General features: G+C 42.7%; 1 long non-coding RNA gene across 1 annotated transcript in view; it reads left to right on the top strand.

The window, feature by feature from the left end:
• LOC103247350 (uncharacterized) overlaps nucleotides 1-16346 on the top strand; it is a 39006-nt gene extending 22660 nt beyond the window's left edge. The window contains exons 2-4 of the long non-coding RNA XR_502754.3: nucleotides 3496-3620; nucleotides 6535-6853; nucleotides 7643-16346. This is a non-coding gene — a long non-coding RNA (uncharacterized lncRNA). The remainder of the gene's footprint in view (nucleotides 1-3495; nucleotides 3621-6534; nucleotides 6854-7642) is intronic.
• Nucleotides 16347-18831: the final 2485 nt, after the last annotated feature.

Here is an 18831-nt window from a genome sequence, read left to right as displayed (position 1 = left end):
AGGAAAAGAAGAAGTCAAATTGTCCCTGTTTGCAGATGATATGATTGTATATTTAGAAAACCCCATCGTCTCAGCCCAAAATCTCCTTAAGCTGATAAGCAACTTCAGCAAAGTCTCAGGATACAAAATCAGTGTGCAAAAATCACAAGCATTCCTATACACCAATAACAGACAGAGAGCCAAATCATGAATGAACTCCCATTCACAATTGCTTTAAAGAGAATAAAATACCTAGGAATCCAACTTACAAGGGATGTGAAGGACCTCTTCAAGTAGAACTACAAACCACTGCTCAGTGAAATAAAAGAGGACACAAACAAATGGAGGAACATTTCATGCTCATGGATAGGAAGAATCATTATTGTGAAAATGGTCATACTGCCCAAGTTAATTTATAGATTCAATGCCATCCCCATCAAGCTACCAAGGACTCTCTTCACAGAATTGGAAAAAACTGCTTTAAAGTTCATATGGCACCAAAAAAGAGCCCGCATTGCCAAGACAATCCTAAGCCAAAAGAACAAAGCTGGAGGCATCATGCTACCTGACTTCAAACTATACTACAAGGCTACAGTAACCAAAACAGCATGGTCCTGGTACCAAAACAGAGACACAGACCAATGGAACAGAATAGAGCCATCAGAAACAATACCACACATCTACAACCATCTGATCTTTGACAAACCTGACAAAAACAAGAAATGGGGAAAGGATACCCCATTTAATAAATGGTGCTGGGAAAACTGGCTAGCTGTATGTAGAAAGCTAAAACTGGATCCCTTCCTTACACCTTATACAAAAATCCTTTGGGTATATACCCAGCAATGGGATGGCTGGGTCAAGTGGTATTTCTCATTCTAGAAACTTGAGGGATCGCCACACTGTCTTCTACAATGGTTGACAGTCCCACCAACAGTGTAAAAGTGTTCCTGTTTCTCCACATCCTCTCCAGCACCTGTTGTTTCCTGACTTTTTAATGATCACCATTCTAACTGGTGTGAGATGGTATCTCATTATGGTTTTGATTTGCATTTCTCTGATGGCCAGTGATGATGAGCATTTATTCATGTGTCTGTTGGCTGCATAAGTCTCTTCTTTTGAGAAGTGTCTGTTCATATCCTTTGCCCGCTTTTTGATGGGGTTTTTTCTTGTAAATTTGTTTAAGTTCTTTGTAGATTCTGGATATTAGCCTTTTGTCACATGGGTAGATTGCAAAAATTTTCTCCCATTCTGTAGGTTGCCTGTTCACTCTGATGGTAGTTTCTTTTGCTGTGCAGAAGCTCTTTAGTTTAATTAGATCCCACTTGTCAATGCTGGCTTTTGTTGTCATTGCTTTTGGTGTTTTAGTCATGAAGTCCTTGCCCATGCCTATGTCCTGAATGGTACTACCTAGGTTTTCTTCTAGGGTTTTTGTGGTTTTAGGTCTAACATTTAAGTCTTTAATCCATCTTGAATTAATTTTTGTATAAGGTGTAAGGAAGGGATCCAGTTTCAGCTTTCTACTTATGGCTAGCCAGTTTTCTCAGCACCATTTATTAAATGGGGCATCCTTTCCCCATTTCTTGTTTTTGTCAGGTTTGTCAAAGATCAGATGGTTGTAGATGTGTGGTATTATTTCCGATGGATCTGTTCTGTTCCATTGGTCTGTGTCTCTGTTTTGGTACCAGGACCATGCTGTTGTGGTTACTGTAGCCTTGTAGTATAGTTTGAAGTCAGGTGGCATGATGCCTCCAGCTTTATTCTTTTGGCTTAGGATTGTCTTGGCAATGCGGGCTCTTTTTTGGTTGCATATGAACTTTAAAGTAGTTTTTTCCAATTCTGTGAAGAGAGTCCTTGGTAGCTTGATGGGGATGGCATTGAATCTATAAATTACCTTGGCAGTATGGCCATTTTCATGATATTGATCCTCCTATCCATGAGCATGGAATGTTCCTCCATTTGTTTGTGTTCTCTTTTATTTCGTTGAGCAGTGGTTTATAGTTCTCCTTGAAGAGTTGACCCACCTATTTTTAAACAAACCTTCAATCAGAGATTTTATAAAGGTATTGGTTTAGTATATTGAACAATTAATATCATAAGTAAAAAAAACCCACAACATATAACTCTATGCCATTGACATTTTAAACTACACTGGGAGAAGCTATTTCCTTATTGGAAAAATATTTTAGGAAAGTTAATGCTGTACCCACTTCCCTTCAGTTCTGTTTTGGACTATGCTTATTGCTTTGTCTCTCTCCTCCCATTGTTAATATTCTTTAAGGGTTTTTACCCAGCTCCCAGATGTGAGTCTAGTGGACACATTGCAGTCAGTACCTGCTGTTAATGCTATGCTTGGTAACAGAATGAAGAAATTTCAGTATCCTGACAGTGGACCATTGGGGTGTCCTTGAGCAGCTGCCTCTGTTGCCTTCACTTCATAGTGTCACCCTGGTTGTGGGGATAGTTGAGCATGGTATAAGGTGGGCCCCAGTTGCAGTTATACGGAGGAGAATGATCCCTCCATTTGGGAAGATAATTTTCTCACATTTTTCTCACAATAACTTCTTACTGCTTATTGGAAAAATGAGTCAATACTAGAGATACCTACTGATGACTTGGTAACTACTTAAATGCAGGCATAAAGCAATCATGACTTGAAGCCAGAGAATGCAAAACCAATCTTTTCTCACATCTGAATTCCTGTATCTTGTTTAATTAATGAGTTAGCCCAATACGTAATTAGTCACACCTTGTTAACTAGATATAACTAGATATACTGATTTAATTTAGAATTTTAATCAACCCACCCTTCTCACATTTAAATATTTACATCTTTTGTAATATCGAAGTAGTGCTATAAACACAGTTATCTTTGTAAGACGTATGTAAAGATAACTAGTTATTACTAGAACTAGACTGAGTATGTGAAGGCAGGATGCTGTCAAACACGTTTTCCTCAAATTTGACTTCATAATTCTTATTTTAAAAAAACTTGCTATAATATAGATAATATGTGGTTCCTAGTTAAGTACTTACTTAGACATATCGGAAATAACTAGAAAAATACCTGAATCTAGGATGTTGAAAAACACATTCTTTTTACATCCGAATTTAATTTCTTTTGACATAAGGTACTGGAAATATAGATAACTAGTGGTAGCTATGTAATTTTTAAGTTAGAGATACCTAAAATTAGCTAGAAAGCTACTTAAAGCCATAAAGCTGAAAAATACATGCTTTTCATCTCTAAAATATTTGTTTTTAATATTTCTTTTTGGAATGTGCATTTAGTACTAAAAATTCCTAGCATACTAAGGTAAGCTTTATTTTTATTTTTTTGAGACAGGTTCTCACTCTGTTACCCAGGATGGAGTGAAATGGCACTATCATGGTTCACTGTAACATCAAACTCCCTGGCTCAAGTGATCCTTCTGCTTCAGGCTCCCAAGCAGCTAGGACTACAGGCATACGCCACCACGCCTAGTTAATTATTTTTTATTTTTTATTTTTTTTTAGGTAGAGATGAGGTCTCACTATGTTGCTCAGGCTGATCTGGAACTCCTGGTCTCAAGCCATCCTCCCACCTTGGCCTCCCAAAGCACTGGGTTGACAGGCGTGAGCCACTGCACCCAGCCTCTAAGGTAAGCTTTATATAAAGATAACTAGATATAACCTAGTCTGGGCAACATAGGGAGAACCTATCTCTACCAAAGATTTAAAAATTAGCCATGTGTGGTGGTGTGAGCCTGTAGTCCCAGCTACTCAGGAGGCTGAGGTGGGAGGGTCAATAGAGCCTGGGAGTTAGAGGCTGCAGTGAGCTTGATGGGCTTATTGTACTCCAGCCTGGGCAACAGAGTGAGGCCATCTCAAAGGTAAATAAATAATAAAAAATAGATACAACCTGAATGACTAGTTGAAAGCAGAAAGCTAAATAACGCATTTTTCTCAATGTAACTTCTTATCATTGAAGGAATATGTTAGTAATATAGATGACTAGTGTTACTTATATAACTACTTATAGAGAAATAACTGGAAATAACTAGAAAATTAATTGAAGCCAGGATGCTGGAAAACATTTTTCTCAAGTGAAACTTATTATTTCTTCTTGAAGTTAAGTACTGGAAAGGTAGACAACTAGTGATACATAGATATCTCTAGAAATAACTGGAAAACTACTAGCTGTCCAAAAAACAACAACAAAAAAAACTATACTTCTCTGTTCTATATTTTTTGAATGCTACTACTATAAATAAGTAGTAATCAAGAGGCATTTGGTTTACTCTGGATAACTAAACATGAGCAGAATAAGTAGTTAAAGCTGGAGAACTAAAAAACACAATACAAACTTGTCCATTGTAAATTCTCCTTATCATTGGAATAGTTAATACTGTAAATGTTCAGTTGGTACCTTTGTAATTATTTACCTAGAAATAACCAGAAATAACAAGAATACCTAGTTGAAGGCAGGAAGTTGCCAGTCATGTTCTTTTCAACTCTAAATTCTCTGCTGATGAAAAGTTGATCAATCCAGGAAGTTGAAACAATATTCTTCTCAACACTACAGTCATTTCTATTGTGGATATAATGAGTTAGTGCTGTAGATAAGTATTTGTACCCAGGACACTAACTAATTGGATATAACTATTAATATGGAAATGAAGATGACGTAGGAGGCCCGCAGAACTTATTTTCCAGTCACAGGGTCACGACCCCACTGATGGAAACAGGATCGAGTCAAAACAGGATGCAGTTGGCCCAGGCTGTTGGCTCGCACCTGTAATTCCTGCACTTTAGGAGGCCAAGGTGGGCGGATCACTTGAGGCCAGGAGTTCGAGACCAGCCTGGCCAACATGGTGAAAACCCGTCTCTACTGAAAATACAAAAATGAGTTGGGCGTGGTGACGGGTGCCTGTAATCCCAGCTACTCAGGAGGCTGAGGCAGAAGAATCGCTTGAACCCGGGAGGTAGAAGTTGCAGTGAGCTGCGATCACACCATTGCACTCCAGCCTCGGGACACAGTGAGACTCCCTTAAAAAAAAAAAAGAAAAGAAAAGAAAAGAAAAACAACAACAAAAACCCGAAAAACCAGGATGCAGGGAAGAAGCCATCCAAATCCAGCAGATGGCAACGAAAGCTACCTCTAGTTGTCTTCACTGCCCATTAGCAGCAAGACACTCCCAGTATAAAGACAATTCACAACTGCCATAGCCAGGGGCCATGGCAATAGCCAGGAAGTTACCTTGTATTTTCTGGATACTCCTCACTCGTTTTCTTGAAAGTTCTCAATAACCTACCTATTGATTAGCACATAATTAAAAGTGGGTATAAATACAGCTGCCAACAGCCCATCTGCTGCTGGCTCCGGGTGCACTGCCTATGGGTTAGCGCTGTTCTGCAAGGAGCAATACTGGTTCAATAAAAGTTGCTCTGTCTCACCACCCGCTCACCCTCCATCCGGGCAAAATCCCAATTTGGCGGCTTGCCTGTCCTACGCTAGAGACAAGGAGGTGAGAAAATATTCTCATAAATACTTTCTTTTCTTTCTTTTTTCTTTCCTTTTTTCTCTTCTTTTCCTTTTCCTTCCCTTTTCTTTCCTTCTTCCTTCTTTTCTGTCCTTTCTTTCCTTTCTTCCTTCATTTCCTTCTTTTTCTTTTTTTGAGACAGCACCTCGCTGTGTTGCCTACGCTGGAGTGCAGTGATGTTTGAAAGCACAGTCTTCACAAACTCAAATTCTTATTTTTTTGTGAAATAATGAGTTTATACTACAGATATCTGGTGGTAACTATGTCAGTAGTGAAATAGATTTAACTAGAAATAACCAGAAAAAAATATGATGTCATGAAGTTGAAAAAATAATGATTTACCACTCCAACTTCTTATTTCTTCTTATTATAAAGAGTTAGTATTATAGATATCTGGTGATGTCTACTTCATTACTTACCTCAAAATAACTGGAGATAATTAAAATAAGTATTGTAATCCTGGAAGGTGATCCTGCCTCAATTTCGACTTGCACCAGACAGCTCAACCCCTTCCTCCCGCAGTCACCCTGCCCGCAGTGGGAGTGGTCAACGAAGCCGCAAAATGGATCAAAGGTCCCCACACACGCCCGACCCCTCCACTCCTCCCCATGCCCTGACCACAAATGCGTCCCTGATTTAACGGCCACGCTCGCGCTGTGAGCGCCTGCCAGTAGGGCCTTCCGCCACACACACACACCGTAAGCGCGGAGGCGCAACGCTTCATCCACGGCGCTCCCAGATGGGGTCCCAGCCCAGATCCGGCCACGAAGACACAGGTGACCCCGGCCTGGATTTCCTGTTCCATGAGCTCCAGGAAGGCGACAGTCAGTGCCTGTCTGGGGACTCAGACCGGTGCTTTGGGGAACTCTTGGAAGGGAACTTTCCTGGAGAGGGACGCGTGGACCGGACGCTGCTGCACCTCCTCTCTCAGGCTGCGGTTCTATGCTGCCCTATGCCCGCGCCAAACGCCCTGATATCTCTCTCTCTCATCTCTCTCCTCACTCAATCTCTCTTTGCCTTTCCTCCTTTCCAGATGCGAAGGCTGTAGGGACTTCGGTGATTGAAGCGGGAGGAGACAGTGAGAAGAAAATACGGCCCGAACCCGAGCAGGGAGCCGGAGCAGAAGTAGAAAGTCATGTCTGCGCGGGAGCTGCCGATCCCACGGTCAAGTAGAACCAGAAGGGCGACGGTGGCGACCAGGAGCCCTCACAGTAGCAGCCTGAGGCTTCCAGCCCAGGAGGAGCCACAACCTCAATATTAGCAGCGTCTCTTCAGCACCAGTGCATTCAGCAGGTTGCACCTGAAAGAGCTAGACAGCATTTTCCCACGCTCTGAATATCCCGTGATCGCCGGTAAGCGGCTTGCTCTGGAGCTACCTAGTTCCCAGGACGCTGGGGCACTTCCCTGGACGCCTTTGGCTCTACCCATGTCTCGTTACCACCCTCCAGTGCCAAGAGCTATTTAGGGGGCTCAAGGCCACTGGCTCAGGGCCGCTCTTGAGCTGTGGGATGCTGGCGATAGCAACTGGGTATCAAGGTATTTTTCACGCAGTATAGAAATGAATCAAGTTAAATATTTGCATTAAAAATTATTAATCTTCGGGCTGGTGTGGTGGCTTATGGCTGTAATCCCAGCACTCTGGGAGGGCAAGTCAGGAGGATCGCTTGAGTCCAGGAGTTCAGGACCAGGCTGACCAATATAGTGAGACTTCATCTCTACAAAAAATTTTGTAAAATTATCTGGGCATGTTAGCAGCATACACCCGAACTCCAAACTTGAGCTTGAAGTTCAAGGCTTCAGTGAACCATGATCCGGCCACTGCCCTCCAGCCTGTGCTACAGAGCTAGACCCTGTCTCTAAAATTAGATACATAGATAAATTACATAAATAGATGATTGATTGATTGATAGGTAGGTAGCTAGAGAGAAATCTTGAATCCTGAGTGTTTTAGCCCCCTCTTAAATTCTGCACACAAAGAACAACCATCCCTACCTAATGCAAGCCTGGGGCTAGGTATCACAGAAAAATGTGCAGGAGCAGTTGGGAGGATAGACATTTTCAAACTGTTATGAAATGCTCATAGGTGTATTTCATTTCATCCACAATCCCAAATACTGAATTTTTGTTGTTTTCTTCCCCAGAAAGCAGCTTGCAATATGCATGGATATGAGTGAAGCCAAAGTGGAAGCCAGTAAGCCTGATGAAAGCAATTGGTCAGAGTAGCCACTCTGAAACCTGCCTCAGTCCTTGGATACCTTTGTCCTACACATTCTTAAATTGGGCTGTTTTTGTTGCCTTTTCTATGTTTGCCAAGTGAGTTTTGAACTTTAGTGGGGGAGTAATGGGATACATAAACCTTAGCCTATGGAAATTTCCCATTACCAGAGGGAATATGCTTTCTAATGGAAAAAGAAAACGAAACAGAACTAAACTGTTACTTCTATTTCCTGTACAAGATTAAGTATAAATAAAGTTCCATTCCTTCTAACAATGGTATCCTTTAGAGAACACTTCTGTGTAGAGTTATATTGGGACTGAGTCTGACTTGAGGAGTTGGCAAATTAATGCACCAAGGAGCTATATTGTGAGAAGGTTCAACTGTATTTAAAATATTTAAACCAGGCTATGTTCTTAGCTAAATGACCGAATTTATAAATATTCAGGCATTGGAGTGAGGGAATAAGTTACACACAGAAAGAACACATTATATGAGTAATTAATGTATGTTTAGTTTCACTGAGACTGATGGGGAGGACATAGCTTAAAAGTCCAAGTGCCTGGTGGTCCTGCTGTTGTTTTTAAGGGTCTGATGAAGCCATGTAGAAAGTGGCAGCCCGAAATTTTGATTTTCTCAAATACTTTGATTTGTAAGCCTGAATACACTGCTAATATACTGGTATTACAGTGGGGGTGTGGGGAGGGGGCAGGTTTGCAAACTGGATATTTGTTTAAAAATTGGAATAAAAAAGAACAATTATTGAATAAGTTTTCACTCACCTAAGAAGGGTGAAAAGGTTAAAGAAAAATTGCATACACTCAAATATATACCTTGAAGATATGGCACAAATGGAGCTCTATGAGGGAATATTCTCTTTAGGAATTTCTGACAACTAAGGATTTTTTTTTTTTTTTAATGTTACTTGGTGGGTTTCATGTAATTTGTTTGGTGGTGGGGTGGGGTACGCTCAATTTAGACCAGGTTCTTACCTGTGCTAATTTGAAATGCTTTTTCAATTTCCCAGGCAGTGATGATTAATTTGTAGGGCATGAGATGAAGAAATTGCTAAGATTACTTAAGTATTATTGACCGAGTATATTTTCAAAACAAAAAGAAAATCCAGGATGAGGTTATGAGCTGTGCTGTGCAGTTCGCGTGAGTGCAGTGATGCGCCCACTCCGCCATGACCAAGCCTTTTTTTTTCAGACCATCTTTTTCACTCCCAAGAGTTTTCAGAGGATGAAGGCCAGCCCAGTGGCTCACGCCTGTAATCCCAGCAATTTGGGAGGCCAAGGCGGGCAGATCACGTGCTGTCAGGAGTTCGAGACCAGCCTGGCCAACATGGTGAAACTCCACGGTGAAAATAAAAAAATTACCTGGACTTGGTAGCGCACCAGGGTAGTCCCAGCTACTAGGTAGCATGAGACAGGTGGATCGCTTGAACCTGAGAGGCAGAGGTTGCAGTGAGCCAAGATTGTGCCACTGCACTCCAATCTGGGTGACAGAGCAAGACCCTTGTCTCAAAAAAAAAAAAAGAAAAAAAAAAGAGAGAGTTTTCAGAGGATGAATGGCCCCTTAGGTATCCTTGAGGAAACCTGATTAAAAATCCAACCTGCTCCTATTGATGTAGTTACTTCAGACTGAAGATGAGCTTTTCAAATGGGGCTGCAGTGTGCAGATATTCAGCCATTGCACTCCAGCCTGGGTGACAGAGTGAGACTCTGTCTCAAAAACAACAACAAAAAAGAAACTTTAGAAAGCAAAACCCCCAATGTTTTTGATTACTGTAGAATGCAGAAGTGCCTGGACTCCTCCCAAGATTGTGTTCATAACTTTTCAGCTGAAACTAACATTTACGAAGACCGTCTATCTTGGGTGAACCTATTTTCTGGTAACCACTGTTAAATTTTTTTAATAAATAAAAATTTTAAACTTGTATTAGAACAGTTAATTTCTCATCTTTGCCTTTTTTCCTTTTCATATGTTTATTTTTAAATCCCTTTTGAGAAATGAGATCTCAATATGTTGCCCGGGCTGGTTTTGAACTCCTGAGCTCAAGCAATCCTCTCACCTCGGTTTCCAAAAGTGCCGGGATTACAGGCCTGGGTGATCACACCTGGCCTGATTGTTGCCGTTGAAATATTTGAAGTACATTTTAACATACATGGGTTTTGTGGGATTACTTTTAAAATAACTCTTTGTTTTGAAACTTAGACTGAGTGGAAACTATTATCTAAAGCATTCTTTTTGACTATTTCCTCTGCCCCATGCCTTAATTCTTCTGGAACTTGGAAGAACTAGAGAGGCATTGAAAATAATATATATGTCGACAGGGTGCCGTGGCTCCATTCAAGCGATCCCAGGGGTGGATTGCCTGAGCCCAGGAGTTTGAGACAAGCCTGGGCAACATGGTGAAACCCCAGCTCCATTAAACATACAAAAATCAGCTGGGCATGGTGGTGCATGCCTGTAGTCCCAGCTACAGAGGAGGCTGAGGTGGGAGGATCCCTTGAGCCTGGGAGGTGGAAGTCGCAGTGAGGTGAGATCGGGCCACTGCACTCCAGCCTGGACGAGAGAGTGAGACCCTGAGTCAAAAACAAAAACAAAACAAACAAATACATACATGTCTCTTGAAGACTCCATCAGTTATGGGAAATGGTATTCACTATTCTTTTCCTGAGCATGAAAAAAATGTTCTGTTAGTGTGTGTCAAATTGAATGTTAGTGTTTACTGCAGGATTTGTGTGGAATATTTCTTTGGCTTTCAATCGCAATATGGCGAAACCATGTGCTCAACTGGGACACAGTAGAGGTCAGAACTCGGTCTGATGGTGTCCTGTGGCTTTCATTTCTATAGATTCTGTAGTTCTGTTTAGAGGGTACCTATAGCATTGAGGAAGCTGATGTTTAAAAAGAACAGGTGCCACATTGGGAAATAAATGTTGGTTTCAAACTTATCTGTTGAGGATGGCAGTGGGCATACACAGGTGCATTCCTAGATGTTTCCCAATTCAGCCAGGTGCTGGGGCCACTGGGTAGCAATAACCTCCTCTCTGTGCAGAAGTCCCACATTACATGCAACTGCTTTCCTGACATTTCATATCCATAACTGTGAAGGTCGCAGAGTGAAATAGTGGACAATACAGGGGAAAAAAAAAAAAAGCAAGCATGCTTTCCTAAGAAAACAGAGCCTTGCTTTACACTGGGAACACATTAAGTGCTGTGAAACTGGACTTTGATGTAACCCCTGCGAGAGGAAATTCTGATTGAACCATGGCACTTATCTTAGCAATCACTTCATAGTACAGCCTTGATGGTCACAATTAAGCACTTTTAATAGCGAACGAGAAGCCTTGCATTGCTAGAGATTGCTCAAAAGCAAAGGCTGTATTGAGAAGAACTTAATGTTTCTTGAAAAATGGGCCTGGCTTCCTTCACCTTCCCATTTTTCTTTTTGTTGTTTTCTACTGTGGTGGTTGCACAGTAAGAAGACACCATGAACAAATGACTGCCTAGTCCAGTGAATGATGAGTCTGGATCACTGCTCAGGGGACCATCTCCTTGATCTGAGTGCCAATAACCCCAAATATGCCCTTTCTATTTTTAATTAGCAGGAATTCTAGATCTCTTAAGGATGAAGAGAGCAATAAAATACATTGGACGTTGTGATTGTCCATTTTGAGTTAGGGAAGGTGTAATAATATGCCTTCTGGTCTGGGGATGGGGGAGAAAAGGGAGAACAGCCTCCTTCTGGCTTTGGTGGAGTCTCCTCTCATGATTCTTCTGAAGCAGCAGGACCTTTGGGCCAGAATGACTCCTATTCCCTTGTGTCCCCCACAAAAAGGGAGGGCAGTGGACAGAATCTGGAGCATGTTGAATCAATGCTTAGCTGTTGCCTTCCCATAAATACTGAGTAGCCACTTAGGAAGCTTCCCCTAGAGTCCGGAGTTGGGCATGAATGTTCCTATTAGCATGGATAGGTCTCTATTCTGTCTGAAAAATTGGGCAAAACTAGTTCTAAATTCACTAAAAGTCACCCGCACTAGCTCTGCAGCTCCTTTCCATCACTGCACTCACACAAACTGCAGAGCGGGGCTCATAACCTTATCCTGGATTTTGTTTTCATTTTGCAAAATTCTCTCTTAATAAAACTTAAGTAATCTTAGTAATCTTTTGATCCCATGACCTACAAATTAATCATCACTGCCTGTGAAAATGAAAAAGTATTTTAAATTAGCACAGGTAAGAATCTGGTTTAAATTGAGTGTGCCCCCCATCACCAAACAAATTTCGTAAAACCCACCTCTTTAGATAGTCTCACCAAAATAATTCCTTAGTTGTTAGAAATTCCTCAAGAGAATATTCACTCATAAAGTTCACTTTGTGCCATTTCTTCAAGGTATATATGTAAGTGTATGCCATTCTTCTTTAACCTTTTCATCCTTCTTAGGTGACAGGAACCTTATTCAAAATTGTTCTTGTTTGTTCCAATTTTCAGACAAATTTCCAGTTTGCAAACCTGTCTCCCCGCAACCGCCACTGTAATGTGTGTATATTAGCAGTGTTTTCAGGCTGACACATCGAAGTATTCCAGAAAATTAAAATTTCAGGCAGCCACTTTCTACATGTCTTCATCAGACACTTCGAAAAAACATTAGGACCACCAGGCACTTGGACTTTTAAGCTATCTCCTCCCTATCAGTCTCAGTGAAACTAAACATACATTAATTACTCATATAGTGTGTTGTCTGTGTGTGTGACTTATTCCCTTAACCCAATGCCCAAATATTTATAAACTCACTCACTGAGCCAAGAACATAGCTTGGTTTAAATATTTTAAATACAGTTGAAACTTCTCACATCCTAGCTCTTTGGTGCATTAATTTGCAAACTTTGAAGTCAGACTCAGTCCCAAGATACCTCCGCACAGAAGTATTCTCTAAAGGATACCATTGTTGGAAGGAATTGATCTTTATTTATTCTTAATTTTGTACAGGAAATAGAAGTAGCAGTTTGGTATGTATAGTTTTATTTTTCCATTAGAAAGCATATTCCCTCTGGTAATGGGTAATTTCTATAAGCTGGGGTTTCCTTATCCCATTTTTCACCCTCTAAAGTTCAGAACTCACTTCATAAACATAGAAAAGGCAACAAAAACAGGCCAACTTGAGAATGTGTAGGACAAAGTTATCCAAGGACTGAAGCATGTTTCAGAGTGGCTACTCTGACCAATTGCTTTCATCAGGCTTACTGGCTTCCACTTTGGCTTCACTCACATCCATGAATATTGTAAGCTCCTTTCTTGGGCAGAAAACCACAAACGTTCAGTATTTAAACTTTTTCAGAATTGTGAATGAAATGAAATACACTGATGAACGTTTCATACCGGTTTAGAAATGTCTATCCTCTCAACCGCTCCAGCATATTTTTCTGTGATACCTCGCCCCATGATTGCATTAGGGATGGCTGTCCTTGGTGTGCAGAATTTAAGAGAGCACTAAAACACTCAGGATTCAAGATATCTCTGTCTATCTAACTGTCCATCTATCTATTTAATTTTAGAGATAGGGTCTAGCTCTGTTGTCCAGGCTGGAGGAGGGGTGACACAATCATGGTTCACTGAACCCACGAACCCACGTAGGCTCAAGCAATCCTACAGAGTAGCTGTGACTACATGTGTGTGCCACCATGCCTGTCTAATTTTTTAAATTTTTATGTAGCGACAGAGTATCATTATATTACTCAGGCTGGTCTTGAAGGCCTGGACTCAAGTGATCCTCTCGCCTCGGCCTCCCAGAGTGTTAGGATTACAGGCGTGAGCCACCGAACCAGCCTGAAGATTAACAAATGTTAAGGCATTACTTTAAAAATCAAGACCAATGAAAAAAATCCACAGTAACCAAATTGTTAAAATGTTCAGTAAAGGCAAGATCCAACCCTGTAGGACTCGCTCTCCTCACCCTGATGTCAATCGCAATTCCAATAAAACATTTCCAAAACAGGAGTCTGGCCAAAGTTGCCTGGCTTGATTCGTTTCTATAATGCGTGAAAAAATACCTTAATGCCCAGTAGGCATCGCCCCCACCCCACAGCTCGAAGTGGCCTACTCCTGTGACCTTGAGCTCCATATGTAGCTTTTGACTCTGGAGGGGAGGGAGCGAGACTGGGGCAGAGCCAAAGGCGTCCCGGGAAGAGCCCTAGCGTCCTGGAGAATTGCGCACCTCCAGAGCAAGCCGCTTACCTAGCAAACACGTCAGGATATTGAGAGCATTGGAAAATGCTGTCTAGCTCCTTCAGGCGCAACCCACTGAATGCGCTAGGGGAGAAGAGGTGCTGCTGATCTTGGGGATGCAGCTCCGAGGAGGAAGAGTCCTGGGCGGACTCCTCAGGCTGCTGCTGCCTGGGCTCCTGGTCTCCACCGCCGCCCTTCTGGTTCTCGCCGAACATGGGGTCCGCGGAGCTCCCGCACAGACGTGACTTTCTTCTGCTTCTGCTCCCTGCTCGGGTTCAGACCCTATTTTCTTCTTATCCTCTCCTCCCACTTCAATCACCGAAGTCCCTATAGCCTTTGCATCTGGAAAGGAGGAGAGGGAAAGGGAGGGGGAGAGAGAGAGGAGAGACAGAGATAGAGATAGAGATAGACATAGACATAGACATAGAGATAGAGATGAGAGAGAGAGAGAGAGTGTGTGTGTGTGTGTGTTTGACCGGGCACAGAGCGCCTAAGAGAGGCGCCGGTCCACGCGCCTCTCTCCAGGAAAGTTACTTTCCAAGAATTCACCAATGCACAGGTCGGGGTCCCGAGCCAGGCACTGACCGTCGCTTTCCTGGAGCTCATGGAACAGGAAGCCCAGGCGGAGGTCGGTGGTGTCTTCGTGGCAGGATCTTGGCTGGGAGCGCGGTCGATGAAGCCAGATGCCTCCGTGGAATCTGCGCTGGGGTCCTCTGGCTTCTGGTCTGAGTTCGGGCGGGTGGACTTTGGGTCCGACGCCTGCACGCGATGGGGAGCCGGCTGCTGCTCTGGTCGCCTCCGGTCGCGGGGTGTGTGTGTGTGTGTGTGTGTGTGTGTGTGTGTGTGTGATGGAAGGCCTTGCTGGCATGCCCTCGCGGCCAGGGCATGGCCCTAAAGTCAGGGGCGCGCTCCTGGTCAGGGTGCGGCTTCCGGGCAGGCCTGTGTCGGAAACCCTTGCTCCATTGCTCCATTTTGCGGCTTCCGTGTGTGTGTGTGTGTGTGTGTGTGTGTGTGTGTGTGTCATGGCCCTAAAGTCAGGGGCGCGCTCCTGGTCAGGGTGCGGCTTCCGGGCAGGCCTGTGTCGGAAACCCTTGCTCCATTGCTCCATTTTGCGGCTTCCGTGTGTGTGTGTGTGTGTATGTGTGTGTGTGTGTGTGTGTGTGTGTGTGTCATGGCCCTAAAGTCAGGGGCGCGCTCCTGGTCAGGGTGCGGCTTCCGGGCAGGCCTGTGTCGGAAATCCTTGCTCCATTGCTCCATTTTGCGGCTTCCGTGTGTGTGTGTGTGTGTGTGTGTGTGTGTGTGTGGCTTCCGCGCGCGCGCGTGTGTGTGTGTGTGTGTGTGTGTCATGGCCCTAAAGTCAGGGGCGCGCTCCTGGTCAGGGTGCAGCTTCTAAAGTCAGGGGCGCGCTCCTGGTCAGGGTGCGGCTTCCGGGCAGGCCTGTGTCGGAAACCCTTGCTCCATTGCTGCATTTTGCGGCTTCCTTGACCACTCCCACTCCCAGCGTTGTGACTGCCAGGAGGAAGGCACTGAGCCGCCCTGTTACTGCTGATTTGGGGCAGGGGGAAGGGGGGAGGAGCGAGACCCAATCTAGCCCCGGAGCCGTTGGGCCCGGTGATGTCGGCCTGTAATCCTAGCTACTCTGGGAGGCTGAGGCGGGAGGATCGCTTGAGCCCAGGAGTTTGAGACCAGCCTAAGCAACCTAGCAAGACACCCATTACTAACAAAATAAAAAATAAAAAATAAAAGTAGCCGGACCTCGTGGTACGCGCCTGTAGTCCAAGCTACTCAGGAGGCTTAAGTGGGAGGATCCCCTGAGCCCAGGCGTTCCAGGCTGCAGTGAGCTATTGTTACTGGTGAGGAAGTCCAGGTTCTTGGCGTTTGGAACAAAAATTGGACAAAACGCACAAACAAATCAAGGAAAGAATGAAGCAACAAAACCAGAGATTTAGTGAAAACTAAAGTACACTTCACAGGAGCCGCTGTAGCAACCGTTCAAGGGCCCTGATACAGGATCTTCTCAGGTCCTAATACCCCCTAGATGTTTTCCATTGGCGATTTGCTGTTCGCCTCATGTAAATGAAGTGGTGGCCCGCAATCAGAGGCTGAAGTGAAGTTACAATGGTCACACTCCTATGCAAACATCTCACTGGTTGCTGAAAGCAACCACTCAGAGGCTAAAGTGCAGTTACAAAGTTGTACTTCTATGCAAAGGAAGACTTGGCCTGCAATCAGTCTTTCAATTTCCCTTCTGCCCCCACGGAAAGGGTGGGAGTTTGCAAAGGGTGTAGCCGTTGGTCCTTTTGTTACTTAGGCTTGGAAAGTTAGGGTTTTCCTTTCAATTTAGTTCTAGGAAGTCAGCATGAAACGGCCTTAGATTCCCTGCCTCTAGACTCTATTCTCCTGCCTCACTATGATCACACCACTGCACTCCAGCCTGAACTACAGACTGAGACCCTAGCTGTAAAACATAAAATAAAAAAATAAGAATTGTGCCTTTGAATGAGTTGGTTTCCTGAATAGAGTGATTATTTATCCAGTTTTTACCTTCATAACCTCCATTGTCATCAGACTCATTCAATAAATTAAACTATTTTCATAAGCTGTAAAAGCACCCTGGACCCCACTCACTTTGCCTGCTGTGCCCAACAGGTAAGTCTCTCCTGTCTCCTGTTCCTGAGAGGGTAGATAGGAAACCAGCTACAAGATGGTTTGTTGACCAATTCACTCTGAAAAAGCTGTCAAGGAATTTCATCCCCACGGACTCTCCTTGACATTAAGCAAGATGTCTCCTCCCCAGGCTGCTGCTTGTAGAGTTCTGCAAACCTCACCCTTCACGTGGCCAGACACCCTGTAATGAATTTCGGCCTGGGATCCGTTATTATGTGAGAGAACTACAATGATTTTAATCATGGTGTGCCTCAGCCCAGCTAGGACAGCTGTCAGAATTGGAGTCGTGTGGTGTCTCACATCTGAGATTTCCATGACTTGCTTCAGTGCTTTCTCAGCTTCAGTAGTCATTTCTGTGCTCCTTTGGTGAGTGTTACCTCACGGGGCACCAATCAAGATGGTATTTACTTTAAAATTTTAGTTACACTGATTCATTTCTTGCAAATGTTACATACATAATTGAGCATCAGCCAGGTAAAAATAGGCACAAATGACGGGTTTGATGTCCTAGATTTATGAAGGAAGAGACCCTGGGGCCAGACTGCTGGCATCTGCATTATGGCATTGCTTGTCATTTGCTAGCCAGCTAACCTGGTGAGTTGTTTTTTTTCCCTGTGCTTTAATTTTCTTATCTATAAAATGGAGTAATAATAATACCTACCTTATGGAGCCTGTTGTGGAGATTGAGATGGTACTAATGGTAGCTCAAACTTATGTGGTTCTTACTGTGTTCTAGGCAATGATCTAAGTGATTTGTTTATAGTAACATTTAATCCTCTTAACAACCCTGTAGACAAGGATGTGTTGTTATTGTCATTTTACATGTGGTGTTATTGAGTAACGGAGATGTTAAGTACCCTGCTCAAAGTCACTCACTTGGGAAATGTCCAGTGCTGGGATTTGAACCCATTCTCCAAGTACTGTCCCTGACACAGACAATATGCTCAATAACCTTTGCTATTATGCTATAATTAGTGTTCTTTTGTAATTAGTTAACTAGAGATAAACAGAAATAAAAGTATCATTCATCTCAAAATTTCCTTCACTTGTTTGAATATCGAATTAGTGCCATAGATATCTAGTGGTACCTCCATCGTTAGTAACCAAGGGATAAATAATGATATCTAGAATAGCAAGTTTAAACGAGGATGCTAAAAAAAAGTGGTTGAATTCTGGAAGTTAACCAGTCCTATAGTTAACTGCTTTAACATAGGTACTAGTTAAATAGCAATAACTACAGCTACTAATTTCAAAATAATATTATAGCATATAGCACGATAGCAAACATCCTCTGTGTCACGGATAGTACTCAGGATAGGTTAAAATCCCAGCTCTGGACATTTTCCAAGTGGGTGACGTTGAGCAGGTCATTTAACGTCTCTATGGCTCAATAACACACACTTGTAAAAAGTCAATAATAAATATAGCCAGAGAGTGAACACCTTCTTCTTATAACCAACTTCTTATTTCTTGTTAGCATAATGAGTTAGTTCTATATAACCAGGGGTGCATAGGTAACTACTGAACTGGAGATAACTAGAGATAACTAGAATAACTCAGAGAAGCCTGGAACCTGGGAAGCAATCCTCAACAAGTCGAATTCTTATCTTTCCTTGTTAAAATGAGTTTGTAGTATACATATCTAGTGGTACACAGGTCTCGAGTAAATTTGGATTATGTAGAAGTAATTAGAAAAAAGATTTGAAGGCATGATTCTGAAAAATCACGATTTACCACTTGAACTTCTGATTCTTTGTTATAATAATGAGATAATACTATAGATAGCTGTTGATACCTATTTAACTAGGTTACTACAGGTAACTAAAGATAATTAGAACATTCATTTGAAGTCAAAATTGAAATGCACAGTCTTAATAATTTTTTTCTTTTTTGGAGATGGGGTTTCAGTATGTTGCCCGATCTGGTCTTGAACTCTTGGGCCCAAGCAATCCTCCTGCCTCAGCCTCATGAATAACTAGGATTACAGGTGTGAGACATTTGTATTTGGACCAATTTATTTGTATAAATTTATGGGGTAGAAGAGAAATTTTGTTACATGTATTTAATGCATAGTGTCAGGTCAGGGTATTAGGGTATCCATCACCCAGTGCATTTTTGCTAAATATAGTCACTCTACTCTGCTATCAAACATTGAATTTATTCCTTCTTACTGTATGTTTGCACCCCTCCACCCACTTCTCTTCATCATCCCC

The sequence above is a fragment of the Chlorocebus sabaeus genome, chromosome X, assembly GCF_047675955.1.
Source record: "Chlorocebus sabaeus isolate Y175 chromosome X, mChlSab1.0.hap1, whole genome shotgun sequence".
Classification (NCBI taxonomy): domain Eukaryota; kingdom Metazoa; phylum Chordata; class Mammalia; order Primates; family Cercopithecidae; genus Chlorocebus; species Chlorocebus sabaeus.
This window is presented reverse-complemented; position numbering and strand designations above follow the sequence as displayed.